General features: G+C 44.3%; 2 protein-coding genes across 2 annotated transcripts in view; both read right to left on the reverse strand.

Annotated features, from left to right (window-relative positions):
• Positions 1–20184, reverse strand: part of myo10 (myosin X) — a 115350-nt gene that overhangs the window by 83362 nt on the left and 11804 nt on the right. The gene's annotated exons all lie outside the window — the stretch shown is intronic.
• The window catches only part of oc90 (otoconin 90), a 433801-nt gene continuing 421532 nt past the window's right edge, over positions 7916–20184 (reverse strand). Inside the window, exon 23 of the mRNA XM_061043753.1 lies at positions 7916–9438. The gene's annotated coding sequence lies outside the window, so the exon portion shown is untranslated. The remainder of the gene's footprint in view (positions 9439–20184) is intronic.

Below are 20184 nucleotides of genomic sequence, written 5' to 3' on the forward strand. Positions count from 1 at the left end.
TCCTCTCTGAAGAGGGAAACCGCATGATTCAAAGATCCTGGGATGTCCTGGGAGGAGAGATAAATCTGACGCTCGGAGGAAACTCATGAAGAAGAGTCGTCTTCTGATCACAGAGTGTGACAGAGAAATGACTCGTCTCTCTTCACTCTTGACGGCGTGCAAAAGTCTAAAGGAGAAGTAAAGCGAGCAGAGGAACAAAAATATCCTGCGCTGGTCTGGAAGATTCTTCTTTAAGGGGGCTTTCTGCTGAAATATTGACATGAACTTTGGACCCAAAGAAAATAAAGTCACATGCATTCAACAGCTCAAGGTGAAATAAAATCCTGAATTATGCCGTATGAGAAGTGACACGACCAAGCCAACAGGACGCCCAGAATCACCTGTCTGTGAAAATGTGACTTCAGACATCTTCCTTTAAGTGATTCTTAAAGGATTTCATTTCTCAGTTTAGCTCTGATTGAAGTTAGCAGAGGTTCAGAGAACGGGGGTTAAAGTATCAAATGATTCATGGTCAGTTTTATCAAGTTAAACAGATATATGGACACAGCAGCAGAGCCTTCATTCTGATGTTGACAATGGCTGACGTCTGGCTCTTTGGTGCTCCAGATAGAAACCCAAACAAAGGAAGATGTCTCATTGTAGCGTGCACAAAGACGAGGCGTGTGCTGTTTACCGGCCGAGGACACGCGGACATTCCCGATGTGCAGCGCCCGAGGAATCTGACGCTCCCATCGAGAAAGAAAGAGAGGGGTCTGGCTACTCCCTGCAGAACACTTTGCAAAGGATCTTTTTACCACCAAAGACCCCCTAACACACACACACCAAGACACACACACACACACACACACACACACACACACACACACACACACACACGTCCATGGTCTTTTGTGTGCAGCGTGTGCCGCCCGCCCTCTCTCTGCTGAGGGGAGAGAAAGGGGCATCACTATCTTATTGTCCTCTCCCTCCCTTCTCCCTTAATCCACTTCTTCACCCCTCCCTCCCTCCTTTTCACACACACACACACACACACACACACACACACACACACACACACACACACACACACACACACACACACACACACACACACACACACACACACACACACACACACACACACACACACACACACACACACACACACACACACACACACACACACACACACACACACACACACACACACACACACACACACACACACACACACACACACACACACACACACACACACACACACACACACACACACACACACACACACACACACACACACACACAGCCTCTGCTTCACCTCCTCTCCCTCATTCATCTCCACTGATTGCCTGAAACCTGAACATCAAAGATTCCATTTTTACTTCCCGATGGACCGAGGAAAACATAGAACCGGGATGCATAGATCTATGAATGGATTTAAACCACACTGGTACTCAAAGAAACTTTACACACTTTGTTGGATCGTCTATCCTGACAGTACAAGTTGTCAAACAATGCACTTTCACACTCCCATCTTGACACATCCTGCAGCTTGTTGAGGGTCCCATGCTTTAATTTATGACCATCTAGGCTTCAGTTCTGCACCTGCAGGGCTCTACAGGTTAGCAATTACAAGAAGCAGCACGTGGTTAGGGTTTAAAAAGAAAGCTAGCATGCTGGGCGAACCTGAGGAAGCTACAGAATGCAGTCATGTCATGTTTCAGTTTGCCACGGTTCATCGAGTGTTTCATTGTATGTTCCTGCAACCGAGCGTCACCTGAGTACGTAGGCTGGCTGTGCACAAAGTACTCTGTTGGTCGTTTAAAATGAAAGCTACTTACTTTCAGAGTTTTGGATTTGCAACACCCATAAATGTGGTTAAAGCTTAAAAAGGAAACTCTTCATTATTGTTGTGCTCACACACTTGTTGGCTAGAGGTTAGGAGAGTATAAAGCCTCGATTTGAAACCTTTTACCACGTCCTGTGTGACCTCACAACAGCAAGCGAGAGGTCAGCTAACATACCGTCATGTTTTAATGCATGGGATACTGACTGTATATGAGAACAGGCTATGTCAGTAATGTGAGACTCCTGCTGAAAACAGTCTTACTTCCTGGTTTATTTATGTGTTCCGGTCCAATATCCCCTCCAGTTGGGCTTCCAAACATCTGATGTCATGAATGTTTCAGATTCCCCGATCTTGCTTGGCTCTCGCCGTGCCAAAGAGGCTCGACAAATAAACACCGCGATATTCCAGAGACTTCACACAGAACGGCTTTTTGTTGACCCAAGAAAAGACGTCCTGAAAAAACTCCTCAAAAAGAAAACCAACGACTTTTTTTTTTTTTTTTTTAAATATCGTAAGAAAACAAACGCAGTTATGAGGATTTTCTAGCAAAGCAGAGACATGAAAGGAAAGCCGGGGCCTCAGCCGAGCTAATGTCAACACATGAGCGGGGGGAACGCTAAAGAGACAGGACTGGGAGCTGAGGGCTGGGCGGATCAAGGCCCAGCTGTTACACCAGTAAGACCTGTGAGGCGCTCATTCCAGTTAAACTATCTCACGGGCAGAGTCATGGCGTCGCAGTCAAGCTGGAATATTAAAGACGAAATCAGGCATTTTTAAAAACTGGATACATCTTTTAAAGAGGCTAACGTGTGGATTTATGGTGCGCTCTATTCACTGCGTAACTCAGATCTCGGAGCTGGGAATGACGTCACACCTGAGTTAATCTCGTTCCAGCTGTTTGGCAACAAGTCTGCCAAGCAAGATGGCGGCCTCCAGGAGAGCCTTTGTTTTGGTGGCTATACCAGGCGATAACATCAAACTAAGTGACAGTTTGGGCGCGAAATAACATGACATTTCCTCAGATAGAAAGTGCAGAATCTTAGTGATTGAATTAATAACACACATGAAACTTCTCTGTTGATGCACGAGGCAGCCATGTTGGATTTAAACTCGGGGTACTGAAGTTGCTTCGAGTTCCAAGTCAGAATACCGACTTCGTTCCTGATGACGTATCAGACCGGCAACGTGGTATTTCCGACTTCCGAGATCAAATTGAACGCACCATCGCTCCAGCCTGAAGTCACAAAACAGGCTTTAAATGACTGTGAGTCAGAGTTTGGTGGGTTTTAAGATGGCGATGTAACATCTGCTTCCTGTGAGAAAAACAGCGTCTTACTCGAGCAACGAGCGTTTTCTCTTAATTGATTATTTCTTGAATATCGACAGACATTTCAAACAACAAACTGAGACTGCTGGTGGACGGAAAAAACAGTCAACTTTTGCCTCCATAAAAGCTCTTCTTTGGGGAGTTTGGCTGACCCAAACCACGAGAGGAATTCCGATACTTTTAACGCCATTAGTCATTTTGAGACCACGATTTGAAAATGTGTAAATATTCTGGGATGTAGACCCATCTTACTTACTGATTATTCACCCTGAAACAAAAGCTTGTATCATGGGAATTTTTTTTGGATTGAACGTGGAAATGTCTCGGCTTTGTAACCTCCTAATGTTGTGGTTTTTCTGTTGTGTCAGCAATCATTTGTTTTGTGGGCAGACGTCATGTTCTTGGAAATAATTTGAGCTAAATATTTTGATATGACAGTCTGCACGATCAGTGATACAAGACATAAACAAGATCAATGTTAGGAAGAGCTTCCTTTGGACCGGTCACCTCCAAAACTTCTTATAACATTTTGTTTCCTTCTTCTTTCTATGATCCTCAAGTGTTGGAGTCCGGCCCACCCACCAGTGTATAACTTTCCTTTGGTCATGAAGTCAACCACGTGTGCCAGTTGTCCAGAGAGACACCAGTTCCTGGCCTTTATCTCCATCCTGACACGTCCTCCCAGTCAGAACCAAAACACTGACACAAACCTCCTGCCCTGAAAGCCCTGGGAGAAAAACCCAGGCAGTGACCCTTCTCCTTTGTGTATTTTCCCTCCGTAACTTCAACATGTGTGGCTAGTGCTCTCTCTGCGGGACATGGGAGGAGGCTGGGGGTCAGGGGCGGGGGGACGGCGGGAGGGAGGGCTGGTAAAACAAGGATCCGTGGTGCTTGTAGCGTTGGTACGCTGTCGGGGTCGGGAATGAGCAGCTGTCTCGTTTGAGAGATTCCACTTCCTCTCTGGTAACAAACACGGTCCTGTGTTCGACCACAGCCAGCCTCTCTATCAGCGCCTTCAATAGCAAAAAGCCTGCAGGGCCAACGCTGAAAACTGTGACTCAACACAACACTGAGGATGTTCTCTGAGAAGTTATGCAGCGCTGCAAACAACTGGCTCTGTCTGCTGCAGCAGAATTTTATTCTTCAGATATTCAACCTCAGAGGGGCTGAAAGCTGCAGAGAAAGCATGCAGAATAGATGGAATAATCCAGGGATGAACCAGGCAGCATCAGCCCAGTTGTTTTCTACCGAGTGTGTGAACACTGTGCTGACTGACCTTTGACCTCGTCTACAGCAGTGAAAGCAGCACATCAGCAACAGCTGCGGCCCTCCATCAAGAGTCTGCACGGGATCTGATCGGACACGCTTCAAAGCAGGACTGACGAGTTCATACAGAGATCAGAGACAACTTTAAATCCGTGAGCTACAACAAAACAGATTATAACATTTACTACAAAACCAATATCCAGTCTAAATTATTTGTGTTTTCCATCCAGAAAGGTGCTGAATACTTGGCCTACTGCTCAGTCATTGCACAACTTCTTTAGCTGTTATTATCCCACATGTTCCAGTGAGTCTGTCAGCAAAACACAGTCAAGTTGAACCTGAAAAGTTTTGTGAAGTTGCCCCAAATCATAATACTAAAAATATGGAAAATAGCAAGCAACACAAATAGTGATCAGTTTAGTATCTGGGACATCGTGACAGTTCCTCTCAGAACAACTTCTTTTAATGCTTGTTTTTACCGTCAACAAAGCGGGTTGAATGAGCAAACACGACTTGATTTCAAACACATGTAGGCAGGGTTAAATAGTAGAGAAACACCGGAAAATCAGGGCTGATAAATACAGATGTTTAAAATCACAACTAAGCCACAATTGTGATTGTGATATCGATGTTTCTTGACTTTCTTGGTGTAAGACTCCCACAATGCCACCATTTTCTCTCATGTTTGACGATGAAAACAAAGTCAGAGTTTGTCCAACAGGTGACTTCTTCTGCCCGATTAAACACCTCTTCTCTGAATGCGTAGTTAGCTGTACTCGATGTCAGCATTCAATTGATTTGGCTCAACAAATATTAAAACTTGCTACACACACATTGACTAAAACACACACACATGCACAAACAGGATCCTGTGGATGTGCACTAATGGAGAGATTTCAGAGCGAGGGGGGCTGCATATGAAGGAGAGGCCGTGTAGTTTAGGGTTTGGTGCCTTGCTCAAGGACATCTCGACCGTGCTCAGAAAGTGAACTGGCACCTCTCCAGATACCAGACCAATTTCAAGACTTGATCCATACCAGGACCCTCCAGTTCCAGAACCAAGTCCCTACAGATTGAGCTGCTGCGCCCCCCAAACATGTGTCAATCATTTTAAATTAGGCAGTTGTTCATGAATTTGAACATGATCTTGACTGCATGTGTAAATAATCTGTTTATTGATTTGAGTTTGTGTGCGGTGTGTATTTGCAGATAAACCAGTTCTCACTGACTTTTGTCTGTTTGTGTACTTAAGTTTAATCATGTACAAGTGTGTGTTTATTTCCGTGTATGTGTTTGTCACTGTTAGGCTTTCCCAGACCTTTCCAAAAGTCAATACAGCCACCTCATCAGTTCCCACAATCCCCTGCTCTCAGTCATTCAAATCTAAATAACCCTCAGCCGCTTGCGTTGATTGGTTCTCCACAACTCTTTTTACGACCTGATTGGTTCATGCTGCACGGCTGACTAACGTTCAAGGTCAGTCTGCACTCAGACTGTGTTTCCCTCCAAACACTGATGTGTGCATTCTTTCTATTCAGCCGTCACTCACTGTCAACACAACACAACACAATGATCGCCGTTTGCCTGTTGAGCAAAACCTCTTCAACAGTTTGGATTCACATCTGTCCTGCAACAACTGGAAAAGCGGCTAAACTGAAAAGTTCACATCTCGAGGGTAAAATAATTACAATCTCGTCATCTGTCCTCAGTCATGGAAAACGTCCAGACAAACTACCAGAGTGATGAAAAGGAGCTCTTTAGGTAAAAGTTTAACAATAATCATTTTCACAGCTACTTTTCCTGCTGGCTTCCTTCATCTTTATATATCTTTATTCAGTGACGGCGTGCGATTGGTGTTCCAGTCTGTGAATAACAGCGTTGCAGAAGCCGGGCACAGCAGGAGCTCCACATACACACACACAGTCAGACATGCACACACACACACACACAGCGCTGCGCTCCACCGCTGATCCTCTCTCTCCTCTGTAACGCCTCTGTTACTACCTCTTACAGAGAGGATCACTGCGTCCCCCCGTTACACATCCGAGACACGGCACAGGGGCGTAAATATCGCGGCTTGAAACGGTAGTCTGAATAGGGAAAATTTGTGAACACAGATTCAGTAGTGAGCCGTGAGCGCCTCGTTGTGAGTGAAGCAACCAGTGTGATCGCCCTGGCAGGAAAGCTGCTTCAGAGTTATTTCTGCTTGCCAGGATGTTATTTACCACTACACATATCATTCAGGAAGTCATACAGTCATCATCTGTCCGCCACCTTGGAGCCTCCTTTTTCCTCATGTCTTGCCCCCTGAGACCCCGGTGCTCGTCTGACAGGTAAAATCTCCCGTTGTGAGCGATGTGTGGGAAAGGGAAACTCAAGAGGATGTGACAGGCAGGCCGGCTGTCCTGTCATTTTATATTTTATGTGTGAAGAAGGCTTTAGATACCTTCCCCTGCAGAACTGTAGTTTTGAAATCTTTCTCTCCATTGGCTGGATAAGAGCCAGACACACTCAAAAAAAACAATCAGAGAGTAAACATGTAGAGTGAGACGGTTACTCACTTTAACCCCGGTCATAAAATGTACTTCCCTTTTAAAGTTAATGGTTAATCTGTCCAATCAGCTTCTTATCTCCTCGAGAGGCAAAGCAAAAACAAACGTCCTGATTCTGTCGTCTGCGGCACACAGAGGACGATTAATGCGACTCCCACAATAAGCATGCAGCAGTTTACCCTCAGGACTGTTCACACTACGGAGACCACGTGATAACGGCCTCTGGCCAACAAAACAAGATAATTGTTAATCCTGCTTTAAAGAGACTCAGATATTCCTCCACATGTTGACCAGCCTGAACCGTTTAGAGTTAGTGTTCGAGCATGGAGTGTCTAATGTTTCTGCAGACAGATAAATGGCCGAATTCAGGGTTTCATTCAGATTTGAGATCATCCAAGTGTAGGCAGGCGTTTTTGTAAATTTTTTGTTTTTACCTTTTGTACACAAACTGTGTGTTCGGTCACTGAAAACACACCTTTTAGAAAACTCCTTCCAGGGTGAAGATTTTCAGAAGCTCTGTTTAAGGTGTTTATGTGCAGACAGCTTCTAATGTCACGCTGTGCGCCGGAAACTAAGGAAAGAGGTGATGCTTTTGGTAGAGTTGTCGGGCGGAGATCATCTCTGGGGTTAAAGAGCGATTCACATCTATAGAGATGTGTTGTACATGCACGCCTCTGCTCACTGTCTCCATATGGTTGATGCATCCTTGAGCTTCTCAAACTGTAAAGCTCTGACTCATTGTGAGTTGAACTCTCAGGTAGGATGGCGTGCTCATACACTGGTACACCTTGATGTAAGTTATTCTTGGTCTGCTCTCACACTAAATCTGTTTTTATAATGCAGAAAAGTACCAGACAGTTGTCTTTGCTCTTCGTCCCAAACGTTTGGACAGAAACTGGGAACAGGTCTTCTGGGTGTTCTGCACCCTCAGCCTGGACTGGAGGAGCTGGTGTCCTTACAGGTTTTTAAATCTAAAATGAAGACCTGGAAGCAGCTTCTACAGGATGTGGATGTTTTTAGCTCGACTGCTTGAACTGCTGACTCCCAGGTGGTTTTTCTCTCTTCATGCAAATTTGAGTGTTTTTGTAAATCGTACTTTGTCTCCCGTTGTGTCTGTGACTTTGTGTTTGTGCTGCTGGCTGTTTCGGCCAGGTCCCACTTTGAAAAGAGGTTCTTATAAACTCAATGAGACCAACCTGCTTCAATAAAGGGTCTTCTTTTTTAAGCAGAAACATGAAGAAAACCTTGAAGCTCCTTCTGTGTATTCTGTCGCCGTATCTTTAGAGTGCATACACATTATCCGTCATAATAACTGCTGTCGTCACTTCAGCTCCTCTTTTTGAATTTCCAGACCTTCGAACCCCTTCATTAGACGTTACATACCACTTAACCACCCAGCTCGGGGAGCCGCGCCACATTTCATTCTGCCTTAAAGAGAGAGAGAGAACGTCTGGTGAAACCTGGAGTTCATGCTACATGACGTGTCATTTCTCCAGGAGGGTTTTTTTTTCCAGACTTTAATCTGAACTGAGACTGAAGGCTGATCGAGACTGCGAGTGTGAATTTGGCTGCTCTCAAACAGCAGAGGGGGATCATGTGTGTGTTGTCTGGAGTGTAACTTTAGACGGTGAAAACAGTGTTATTTTATGTAATGTGCATGTTTTAAAGGTGATTTTTGTACAAATGCATGATAAAACATATTTACTAAGCTTTCTTTGAAGCAGTTTGAAATGTCAAGTTTATCAAAACGAAGATATTGCAGTTGAAAAGTTATCAGAAGGGCCGTGTGGCAGGCTTGAAAGAAGCATTTTGATCTTGTTTTACGACAGTTGTATGTTTTTTCCAGGAATATTTTTTAAATCTGCAAAAACCTTCAAAGAAGCGAGGTTCCAGCGGATAAAAAAGTAAAATAAGACCAGGTAACAACGATTATGTCATGCATTAAAGGTCCCATATTATGCTAAATCCACTTCACCATGTTTCTCTAACACTAACATGTTTCTCTAGTCTACAAACCCCCCAATGATGAGAAAAGTCCATCCTCTCCGTCTTTCACCTGCTCCACTTTTCAGAAAATGTGTGCTCAAACAGGCCGTTTGGAGATTTTCCCTTCATGACATCACAAAGGGCAGTAGCCCCTCCCCCAGGTGGGTGACACTCCCACAGCTAGGTGTTTGTTCTGCCCTCTGAGTCTGCCTTCTCACCGTAAACAATAGGACATGGAGCGAGAAAGACAGAGTACACCCAAGCCCTTCCAGAGAGGGGGCGTGGTCAGATGCAGCTCATTTACATATTTAAAGGTACAGACACAGAAACAGCCTGTTCTGAGCAGGGCTGAAATAGAGGGGTTTATAGACATGATCAAATACAGGATCAGAGTGGATTTAGAACAAGAAACTTCACACACATGTTTTGAGGAGCTCTGAGACTTACTTACACTGAAGAAGAGGAGGAGGATATGTCACCTTTAAAAACCTTTGTTATTGGACAAAATCTCCAAGGAATCAAAATCAAAATCAAAAACATGGCGCATGTCGGTCAGAAGTATTCAAAAATAAATTACACTTTTGCTGAACAAAGCAGCGAAGCCTCTGTCTGCAGCGGGCCTTTAGGAATGAGCTCAACACAAATCATCTCTGACCGCCAAATGAGCATAGAGTAATAGCTTGAGGAAAAAAAAGGCCACAACATGAGAATGAAGATCACAAAGGACTGAAGATGTACCCGTCAAAATGACATGGAAAAGAAAGATTTAACACCCCAGCAGCCTTTTATTCCCTCCAGTGTGCGGCTCCTCGATGTGGCAGCAGAACAACCAAACTCATCACAGCCCGATCGCACCCACTCGGCTCGTAAGAGAGGCACAGAAAAAAAAGCTCAATTCCAGCTATTTGTTGGTGAAATGATGTGAAACACGGCTGTTAGCTTGTACAGAGTTAAATGAAAACATGTGTGAGGCAGGAATTCTGCAGCCACATCCGGCCGGCACAGACTCCCTCTGAATATTCAGACATGTTTTAATAATCCAGAGGGCGGTTACTGCTGATTAAAACACGCTGTAGGTCTATTCTGGATCTTTAATTTGATAGGACTGTGGAAAGAGCAGGAAGTGAGGATGAGAGAGAGAGGGGAACGACATGCGGGACAGGAGCCACAGGTCGGACTTGAACCCGGGCCGCCCACTTAGAGGACAAAAGCCTCCGTACATGGGGCGCGACCAAACCGCCAGCTCATCTGCTCACTTTAGAATTCTAATAAAACCCAAGAATTTTTGAGCCAATCAGGACCCGTCGTCAGCAATGATATAGGCTCGAAGCAGGCCCACCCACAGAAATGCCCTCAGGTATGATTTAAGGTATGTTGTGTACTCATCTTATGCTACCATAAAAGCTCTATTCTCTGTGGGACCTTCCTTCCTGCTGGCCGAGCTGGGCCGAGCTGTGACGTCTGTGATACCCTCTTTACTAAGAGTCTGGGACCACATGGACCCGGACGACATAGAGACCAGAACCAGACGGACGGCTGCTACAGGGGATGATTTGTTTGAACTACATTTACTCAGCTGCGACGATTCACCGCAGCGAGAAAGCCGACCCACTACAGCAGGAAGATATAAATATACTCAGAAACCTAACGTGTCTTTGAAAAGAGTGAAAATATTTAGGTTCTAGCTTCAGTTACTGCAGGTACGAGTGTGAGCTCTGATGGTCACACCGAAAGCAAAATGTCTGACCAGCGAAGAATGAAATGCACACTTTTAAACCGTGCACATTTTAGTAAATACTGCAGATTTGAGATCTGTCCCAACCTGCTGGGATTGTTTCCATCTCCATCGTCGAGTATCACCAAAACCATCAGCTAAAATAAAATAAAAAGTTTCCCTGTAAAGGCAGAAACATGTATTAAAATTAAATGGTGCCAAAACAATGTGTTTAAAAATGTGAATGAACAACAGATGATCTGTTTTGAGCTTTGAGCATTCCTACAGGATCAACTCTTTAACAAGCCTCCCTCTGCCTCCCTCCGGATCCTGTGTCTTATTTTACAGATGACGACTTCAGCATAAGCTCGGAGGCTCTGTGGTCGAAATATATTTAGAGCCCAGACTTAGAGCTGGTCAACATTTAGAAAGCGAGAGCGTGTTTATGTGAACGTTGTGTAAAAAAAAGAAAGAAAGGGAGTTCAGGCAGGGACAGGTTTCCTCCTCGACTGGGACAAAACAGGAACATCCTGAAACCAGGGATGCAAACACGTTTTTAGACAATCGATGAATCTTTGTGCACCAGCGATTTGATTTAAAAGACATGTCTCGTCTTGAGATGATGTCCTGTCATTGGACCCACCAGACTTGGTATCAGTTTGAACCAGGTTCTTATAGATCTGGGTTTCTGTCCCGTTCCCTACCAAAGCTTTCAACCAGGCGGGTAATCTTAACCTCAACATGAATAATTAAAAGTGGTGTTACTATGCACAAGCTCACACCCAGACAACTCTGAGAAACACCTGGCGGGTTTGAATTATTAACTAAACTATTGTCAGAGGGGGTTAAAGGTCGCTCAGCGCAGAGTGGGCGGGAGCGGAGGTGTTGACTGGAGGCTCCTCAGGAAGCAGCTGCTCGTCAGCGTGTCCGTCCTCTGGCTGTCAGAGGTCGGGTTATCAGGAAACACGGAGCACAAAGAGGGCGGATGAAGAGCCGTCCAACAGGTGATAGAAGTGACACCGACTCTGAGGATGCTCAGTGAATCAAAGAGTCACTTACACCAAATAAAGACGAGCACTCAAAACTAATTCTTTCCCACGGTGCATCCTAAGAACATCAGAGACATCGACTTTTTTTCAGGAGTCGGAGCTCTGGGTCTCCTCCTCAGCTGCTCGCCCGGATAATTAAAAGGCATGTCATCGTGGATCTGCAGAGCAGCTGTAGGGTGGATCCGTGTGAGTCTGCAGCTGATTCTAAGGGAAAGATTTGGAAGTCTTTTTATTATCTGGACCACAATCAAACCGCCAGGGGAAAAACACGAGCCGACTCCTCCAAGAGAAAGAAGAAGAAGAAAGGTCCGGCGCTGGAAGTCCAACAGAGAGCGCTGCTACGTACACAGAAACACAACTCATGACTTCAAAACAACAACAAAAACAAGCTAATCATACCAGCTACAGTTTGGTATGCACGATGACATCAGCACGCTTTAAAATGTGACATCTGTTTCAGCCCCAAATGAACATTTCAGGGATTAACATACGATAACATGGAGGAACGATTCAGGTTAGCCTAGCTTTAAACTCTCACACACTCTGAATACTCCCTGCAACTCGAGCTCTTAGGATTTCAGAAATCATAAACATACTTCTGAAAACATTTGATCATCCATTAATAATTCATCTTTTTACTGCAGGGTTTCTGACAGTAAGTCACAGAAGGACGTTTAATCAAGTCAGGAGAAATGTAAGAGCAGAGCTGCCTAGAGTGTTATCGATCCTGAGAGGAGAAGCGCCAGGACCGTTTGGACTGAAGTGGATTCAACATTTAATCAGAGCAGAATGTGGCCATTGAAAAGAGGAACATCTTCTGAAGTTGGAAACGTTGAGGCTAATGGTCCCACCGGGTAATCAGCTGATGTCGGAGGGACTAAAATATGCAGCTGTTGGGCTGATAATCATCAGTGAGACACTTTAATCTGGGCTGTTCTGAGAAAAGAAAAATGTTTTCCTGTTACAAAACGACTTCTGTGTATAGAACTGTAACGTGAGTAAGTATTGCAGCTTGAGGGGGAAAAAAACAAATAAACCTTATCTAATGAAAGAGATAAGTAGAAAGAGGTTTCAACATTTAGAGTTTGTGGCCTTTAGGATCAAAGTTTCTCCGAGAGAAGTCAAGCAGAAGCAGGCGGGACAAACTAGAAAGTCCCAGCTGATCCGTGCGGTGTGAAGCTGCTCTAATCACAGCTTTCACCGAGCACTGAGGTGTCATTATCACCCTGCTGGAACGTTTACTTTCACACCTCACTGCTGCAGGTACACGCTGTCCAACAGGTCGTCGTCTGACAGAAACACGACATGTCAACACACGCTTCAAGCCGCTCTGAAGACTTTTACAGTAGCTGAACATGTGGTGCGTTTTCTGTCCTCTCTCTCTACATCTAAATCGATCTGCTCAGTCGTGCATGAACTCGTCCCTGGTGTTCTCTGCGTCTGAACCTGCCAGACTGATGGCTTCCATGATGAATCTGTGGGGATTTGGTTGTGAAACCTGTCTGACTCAACAGGGCGTGCGAGGTTGCACCATCGTGCAGAGGTTGTGATGTGACCAAAAAAAATCCCCCGAGGACTCTTCAGTGTGAACACAGAGCTGTTTGTTTAAAGCTCCACATGACTTGAATGTGCACTTTGAAAAATATGAAATAGATTGTTTGCAGATGACGTCACGTTGTCGAGGAGAACTCCAGATCGGCGGCGGGGTGTGATTTCTGCAGAGGAGTGCTATCAATAATACCAAAGCGTTGGGCTGTCTACAGATGTGTCAACCGATCAAATCAGGGAAAAACAAGAGCTACACTCGAGTCCTGAAAGTAGTGACACATAAAGGTGAAACATTTAAAATGCTCACAGAGAAACGGCGGCAGACATGGATGAAGATCCAACCCGCTGTGATATTTTTACATACATTTGAATTGAGGAAAACCCAGTGATTGTGCTGCATTCATGTGATGTCGGACACATCAGAAAAGCAAATTCGTTGCCCGATTTGCAGACTTGATGTCATATTCATCATCGACATGGAGGGCATGATGTTTTGTTAAAGATAAGAAACTTTTTATTAACTCATGAAAACAGCGTAGTCTGCTAGCTGTTAGCTTGGAACGAATGAATGACTCCCAAAAATACAAAACAAAGAAAAGTTGCTTTTTAAAAATGCCAGTTAAAAAACTGAACAGTGGAAAATGCTGAACTCGAAGTGGAACAGCTGTTTTTGTTGTGTTTGTTTTGATGCCTCCATGAGTCGTGCTGTCATCAACAAGGACACAACGACCGGTAAGCAAACATTCATCTTCCCTCTTCAAACAAACCAAAAGTATTCATTCATCAGAGTTATAAAATCCTGATGACAGCTCGTCTGTGTTTCACTGCAGCTCCTGACTCCTGAACATGATTCGACTGTCAAGAGTTTGAATTAAATCTGGATTATTCATTCTGTGTTTTAGAATATTTTTCTTCTTTTATATCTATGACTTTAACATGGAATCATTGTTCATGTATCTCAGGGGGAGAGGTTGCCTCAAAAAGTATGTTTACAGCATTCTTGCAGGTTGTAATATGTCTTAGACGCAGGACGCGAATTTAACACCATCACTAATGAGTCAGTGCGTGTCATTAACCAATCCACAGCTCCCATTATGTTGTTCTGATTCCTGCATCTCTCTGTATGCTGATGACACGGCGGTTTAACACAGAGGCCATTGTTCATGACTCAGCCATGTTTTCTCTCATCTGTGCTGTAAATAAACCACAGAACAAAGACAGACTGGAGAAGGTAGACTGTTCAGTGTTCGGGAATAGTAAACTGAGTCATACACAGTTTGTGATAAATAGCGTGTGACTAAATACATACATCTGGAGCAGCCAAGTGTTCGCAAACCACCGAGTGTAATTACAAGTTTTAAAAACGATCAAACAAACAATGCGGACGAGTTATTTCCTACTGGGAAAACAAATGTGAAAATCTCACATCTGTCTGAGTTCAGAGACTAGAAAGATGGAATGTAACGACGCCCCCTGAATATTTGATAGAGGCGGGCGGGTTTGATACGAGACTGATGGAGAAAACAGATGTTTGTATCGATAGCTTTGACATGTCTGTTTCTGAACATGCACTTCGTATTGTCCATGCTTTAAAAAAGGAATCATGAGTGGCTCAGTTGTGGCCACAATTCCAAACACGACAACTTTTAATGTTGGATTCGCAGACAAGGAATAAATATTCTCATGTGCCAGTTACAGCTTCTTTTAAAGGGGATATATCATCCTCCTTTTCAACAAGTTTGTTGGACGCCTGTTGTCTTTTGCCTCACTCTGGTGATTGGCACCTCGGAGTGATCCCGTCTTATATTAAAGGTCACATATTCTCCTCCTCTTCAGTGTAAATAAGTCTCAGAGCTCCTCAAAACATGTGTGTGAAGTTTCTTGTTCTAAATCCACTCTGATCCTGTATTTGATCATGTCTATAAACCCCTCTATTTCAGCCCTGCTCAGAACAGGCTGTTTCTGTGTCTGTACCTTTAAATATGTAAATGAGCTGTGTCTGACCACGCCCCCTCTCTGGAAGGGTGTCTCGGTCTTTCTCGCTCCATGTCCTATTGTTTATGGTGAGAAGGCAGACTCAGAGGTTCAGAACAAACACCTAGCTGTGGGAGTGTCACCCACCTGGGGGAGGGGCTACTGCCCTTTGTGATGTCATGAAGGGAAAATCTCCAAACGGCCTGTTTGAGCACACATTTTCTGAAAAGTGGAGCAGGCAGAAGACGGAGAGGATGGACTTTTCTCATCATTGGGGGGTTTGTAGACGGACTAGGGACACATGTTGGTGTTAGAGAAACATGGTGAAGTGGATTTTACAGAATATGTGACCTTTAATGGCCGCTTAAAACATAGAAGAAAGTCCAGTAACAGAAGTTTAACTGTACTGTAGAAACAGATTATCACAATAATAGGTGGTGTTTTGTGTAAAGGATCACACAGAGTGATTGACGGTTACCTATATAAGGTAAGAACCTTTGTTACTGGGCAGGTGTTCCACCCGGAAGGGGAAACAGTTTGTTGAGCGCTTAATAGTTGCTGCAAAAGTAGCAAGCAGGTGTTTTCTTGGTTTGGAAATCAGACATGGTAATGTTAGCGCGTCTTTTAGATAATCCAGGTGCAGCACCTCAATGGCTTGAAGCATCATTATAGTTTCAACATGTCACAGATTAAGTGATATTATTTCCCCATATTCCATTACATGAAACTCCACATGACCGCTTTGCACTTCCAGGACTGTCAGTGTGCTTCCACGCTTTGAAGCCTTATTAGCATGTTCACTTTCTCTTCGGCTAAAGAACGATTTCACCTCCTTTGAATCGCTTCATTATTCCGACCGCCCGCCCGGTGACTGGCCCCGCTACAGATGACTGAGAAGATGCTTTGGGCTTCCCATTTCAGGAAAGCCACATGAGACAACAAAGAAACACTTTCAACCCCCCCATCTCGAACATAAACACACTTATCCTGTGCATGAAAGGAAGACGAGCATGTTCAAAAGAGATTTCAGAAAAGAAGCCCTTTGAAAATGGCTTTGACGTGCAGAAATTCGAACTTGTTTTTCCTGTCTGAACTCAAGTCTTTGTTGACCCGCTTCCTGCTTTTCAGTTGGTATATTTTTACCCAGACAGCGGCCATTTTCAATCACTCAACGTGCATAAATGAGCTGTCGGCTACAGGGCTCTAAGGTCGCCAGCGTGAGACGACCCGGGTCAAAGAAAAGGACGGATAAAAGTAACTTTTCCAACACTAACTAACTTCTGGTGTCCCCGTTCGGTTGGTCAGAGCAGCTTACAGGTGAGAAAGACGCAGCAGAATGCACCCGACTCGCCCCGCATGACAACAAGTAAAAACCAAAACCTCTTTTCTTCATCTCTGTTTTGAATGAGGTGGTGCTTTTTAAAGCTTTTTTTGGCTCACCGAACAAAGCGACTCTGTATCCCACAAGCGCAGGCTGTAATCTCAGTTATGCTTGCAGGGCAGCTTCCTTGTTTTCTCCAAACAGAGGCAAACATGCAACATCCACAGAAAAAGCCAACAGGGTTTTGTCTGCTATTTCTGGTCGGGCATTTCTGGGGGCCTCGGTGACATGACTGGGATTCGTCAGGTTCTGCTGCAAAGTCTCCCACGAAGTGAAAAATACAAGTTACCGGTTTTAAAGCAGCTAAATATGTACTTTCAGGGGTTATCTGAGTATTCTTTCCGTGGCTGTAACCAGCTATGAGGACACACAGAGCACAGCAAAATTTGTTACCAATGAAGTGCTAGACATTATAATATTAGCAATTACACTATTACTCTTGAATTATGATCAAAAATATCGAATCAGTGTTGGTATCTGTAGCCTACATGTGAATAGGAATCGGATCAGCACCACTTTTTAAACATTACCAAAACAAGCTAATGAACTAATTTGAGCGAGAAGAAAAGGGAAATCAAGAAAATGTTCCTGTCAGACTCCCAGCACCTCGTCGATTTCCCTCATCCCTCGTCCATGTGTGATGGACGCAGTGTGGACAGCCAGCGTCCGATGCTGTGCGATGCTGCACAATGCAACATGATCAGAATCTTTGACAGAAAGTTAAATAGAAAGGGGGGTGTCGAGGTTAAAAATGATGCATCAAAACAGCGCTGCTTTGCGATGCATTGCTCACAGGCTGTTAGGACACACTATTAGGAAACACTGGAATCAACAAATATCCTTCATTCAGTGTTTTATCCTTTTTTTTTTGGAGACTGTGCGACCCTTACAGATCATTCTGCTCCTGGTAAAACCTCATGGGAGCATTTCCACACTTTGTAAAGTCCACGGCCTGCTATAGTTCTTGCACTGCACCATCACAGCTAAAACAAGAAAGTGCAGAGATGTGTCTGATGCAATGAGTCAACACTGAAGGTTTCTCAACCGACGGCTTGAACGGTGACTTTTAAGATGCAGCTGTTAAAGAAATAACAGAAAAGCTTGAGGTGCATACATGAATCTGGAACGTCTGCGCTCAGCACTCAGAAAAACAAGGACAGTCCGCACCATCACGACTCTGTTTATCCCATCACAAACTCTGAACATCACCAGCGTTTAGGGATTCTCTACTTATATCCGCAGCCGCAGAGATTATACTTTCCAGATTGCATGAACCAGACCACAGGGAACCCTGTTATGTGTTAAATCAAACCAAAGTTATGTTCCTGTCTGAGAGCTAGAAGTTGAAGAAAGATCCACACTGGGCCGTCTGAACTATTGGAATGACACATTTTGAATGTATGTAACAACCTTTGAACAGGAGTGCCTGCATGAAAACTAGTTCCTGATGAAATCTAAATCCAGTCTGTGACTCATTAGTCTCCACAATCATGCACAAATAGTCTCTGCTGCCGTCTGATGCACACTAATCAAACTCACATGCAGAGAAGAATTCTGAAAAAACAAAAACAAAGAAGAAGCTGAAGCTCGGGATCAATGATGAACTGACGCTGAACTGACCGGGCCTTAGACTGGTTTGGGCCCACTAAAGACCACTTAGGCCCAGGGGAAATGACCCGACTCCCCTCCCAGAGCCCACCTGACCTACTTTCTTCTCCTCTGTGTGTGTGTGTGTGTGTGTGTGTGTGTGTTTGAGACATTTTTTGCACAAGTGAGAGAGAAAGGGTAGTGGTAGAAATGTGTGCACATCCAGTCACATGCGTTAAGTGAGCTTTGAGGAGGCGTACTTGGAGAATAATGTGAGCTCCATTGTGTGTGTTTGTGTTTAAGTGTGTGTGTGTGTGTATGTGTGTGTGAGTGTGTTAGGGGCTGGCAGCTGAGGCCATGCAGAGCTGCCATGTGTTGCCCAGCTGTGGTCGCCTGGCTGGTTTTGCAGACTCGTAGTGGAGCGAACGGGCAGAATATAAATACTGTCTTCCCCCTTTCTGCCTTTCTTCTGGGATAAACAACAGAAGCCTTGTTAGACCAAAAAAAAGTTAACAGTTTCAAACCCTGAGAAACACACTGTGTGGCTGCATAAATTAAAGCATTTCTTCATCATGACCTTAAAATATTGGAGCCTTTTTTTTGGTTTGGGAAAGTGGTGAAACACATGACTAGATTTGGCTTTTTGTTTCAGTAGTTACAAGGTACGTCCTCGAGATGTGTGCAGACAAAAAGCACATTTCAGCCTCAAATTACTCGTGCATTTGAGCGTTTGTGTTAATCCAAGTTGGTTAAACATCATCTGCAAAATATTTCACCAGAAACCAATGAAGTGTGAAATGAATCCATGCAAAAGATCTTTTTGCTGCCCTGAAACTTCACACAAACTTTACAACTCTGCCACTCGGGTATCATCGAAAAACGTCCCAATTTCGTACTCGTAATTACGACTTTAGAGGGCCATTTATGTGCTCATAACCCGTAAACTAGGTAAATTAGATTTTTCTGAAGGCAGCATTGGTACGGGGCTGAGTGGACAACAGTGAACCTGATTCAGACTGCTGTTTCAGGCCGCAAAATGAACGCCACTGGGACGTTTTGCCTCCAATCTAAATTTTGCTGAGGCATTATGGGAGGATGATGTGATCCCCCCTCTGTACCGTCTTCAGGGGTAGTTACAGGTGGCGAGACAGTTTCAACGGAGACAGCAAGGGAGCACATTGGGTGTTGCATGTCTGACTGTGTTTACATGGAGTCCCCACTGTATCGAGCTTCTGGGACGTGGAAAGCAATATAACGCTGACATGGAATCAATGTGAAAGTACAAAGACTTGATGAAAAGGGGGTGTGGTGTAAATCCTCTTCAGGTAAATAAGACAACATTTTTTCCTTCTTCTAGTCGTTAACTCTTTTGAGTAAATCCAGAACAACAGTTCATAAGTTTAATCAAAATGTAATTTCCTCTTGTCCTGCTCAGCCCACACTGACCCACATTCTCCCGGTCTGCCCTGGATGTTTGAATGATCTCTATCTCAGACGGGCCGAGTGTGGAAAACCAGCCTTGATCTTCAGGTATAAAAGCTCTTTGAAGCGGCTTGACCCACTAAACTGCAGAGATAACCACGTTTGTTCGGTCTCGCTCCGCCTGCTCAGTTTAGCGTGAGAAAAAAGCTCGGCCCAGGGACACGCTTCAACCCTCGGAGCTTTTAACTTCCTCTAATGACTTTATGGCTTTTTTGGAAAAGTGTCAAAGTCACTGAGTGCGCTCTCAAGATGATCCGACTGACTCTGGCGGCTTGGCCCCTGAAGAAGTGGGTTAAGTGGTGAGGCGAGGCTGGAATTACTCTAGTGCATGTGTAAACAAACTAGATATAGGGTCTATTTAATCACACAGACCCTGAAGAGTGTTTAAAACACTTTAATTCACACAGCTTCCTGAGGATTTGTCATCTGGGATGTAAATAATGGCAAACGTTTAAAAGGAGAGGTCAGCTGTGATATCGGCTACAGACAA

This window comes from Labrus mixtus, chromosome 8, assembly GCF_963584025.1.
Source record: "Labrus mixtus chromosome 8, fLabMix1.1, whole genome shotgun sequence".
Taxonomy (NCBI): domain Eukaryota; kingdom Metazoa; phylum Chordata; class Actinopteri; order Labriformes; family Labridae; genus Labrus; species Labrus mixtus.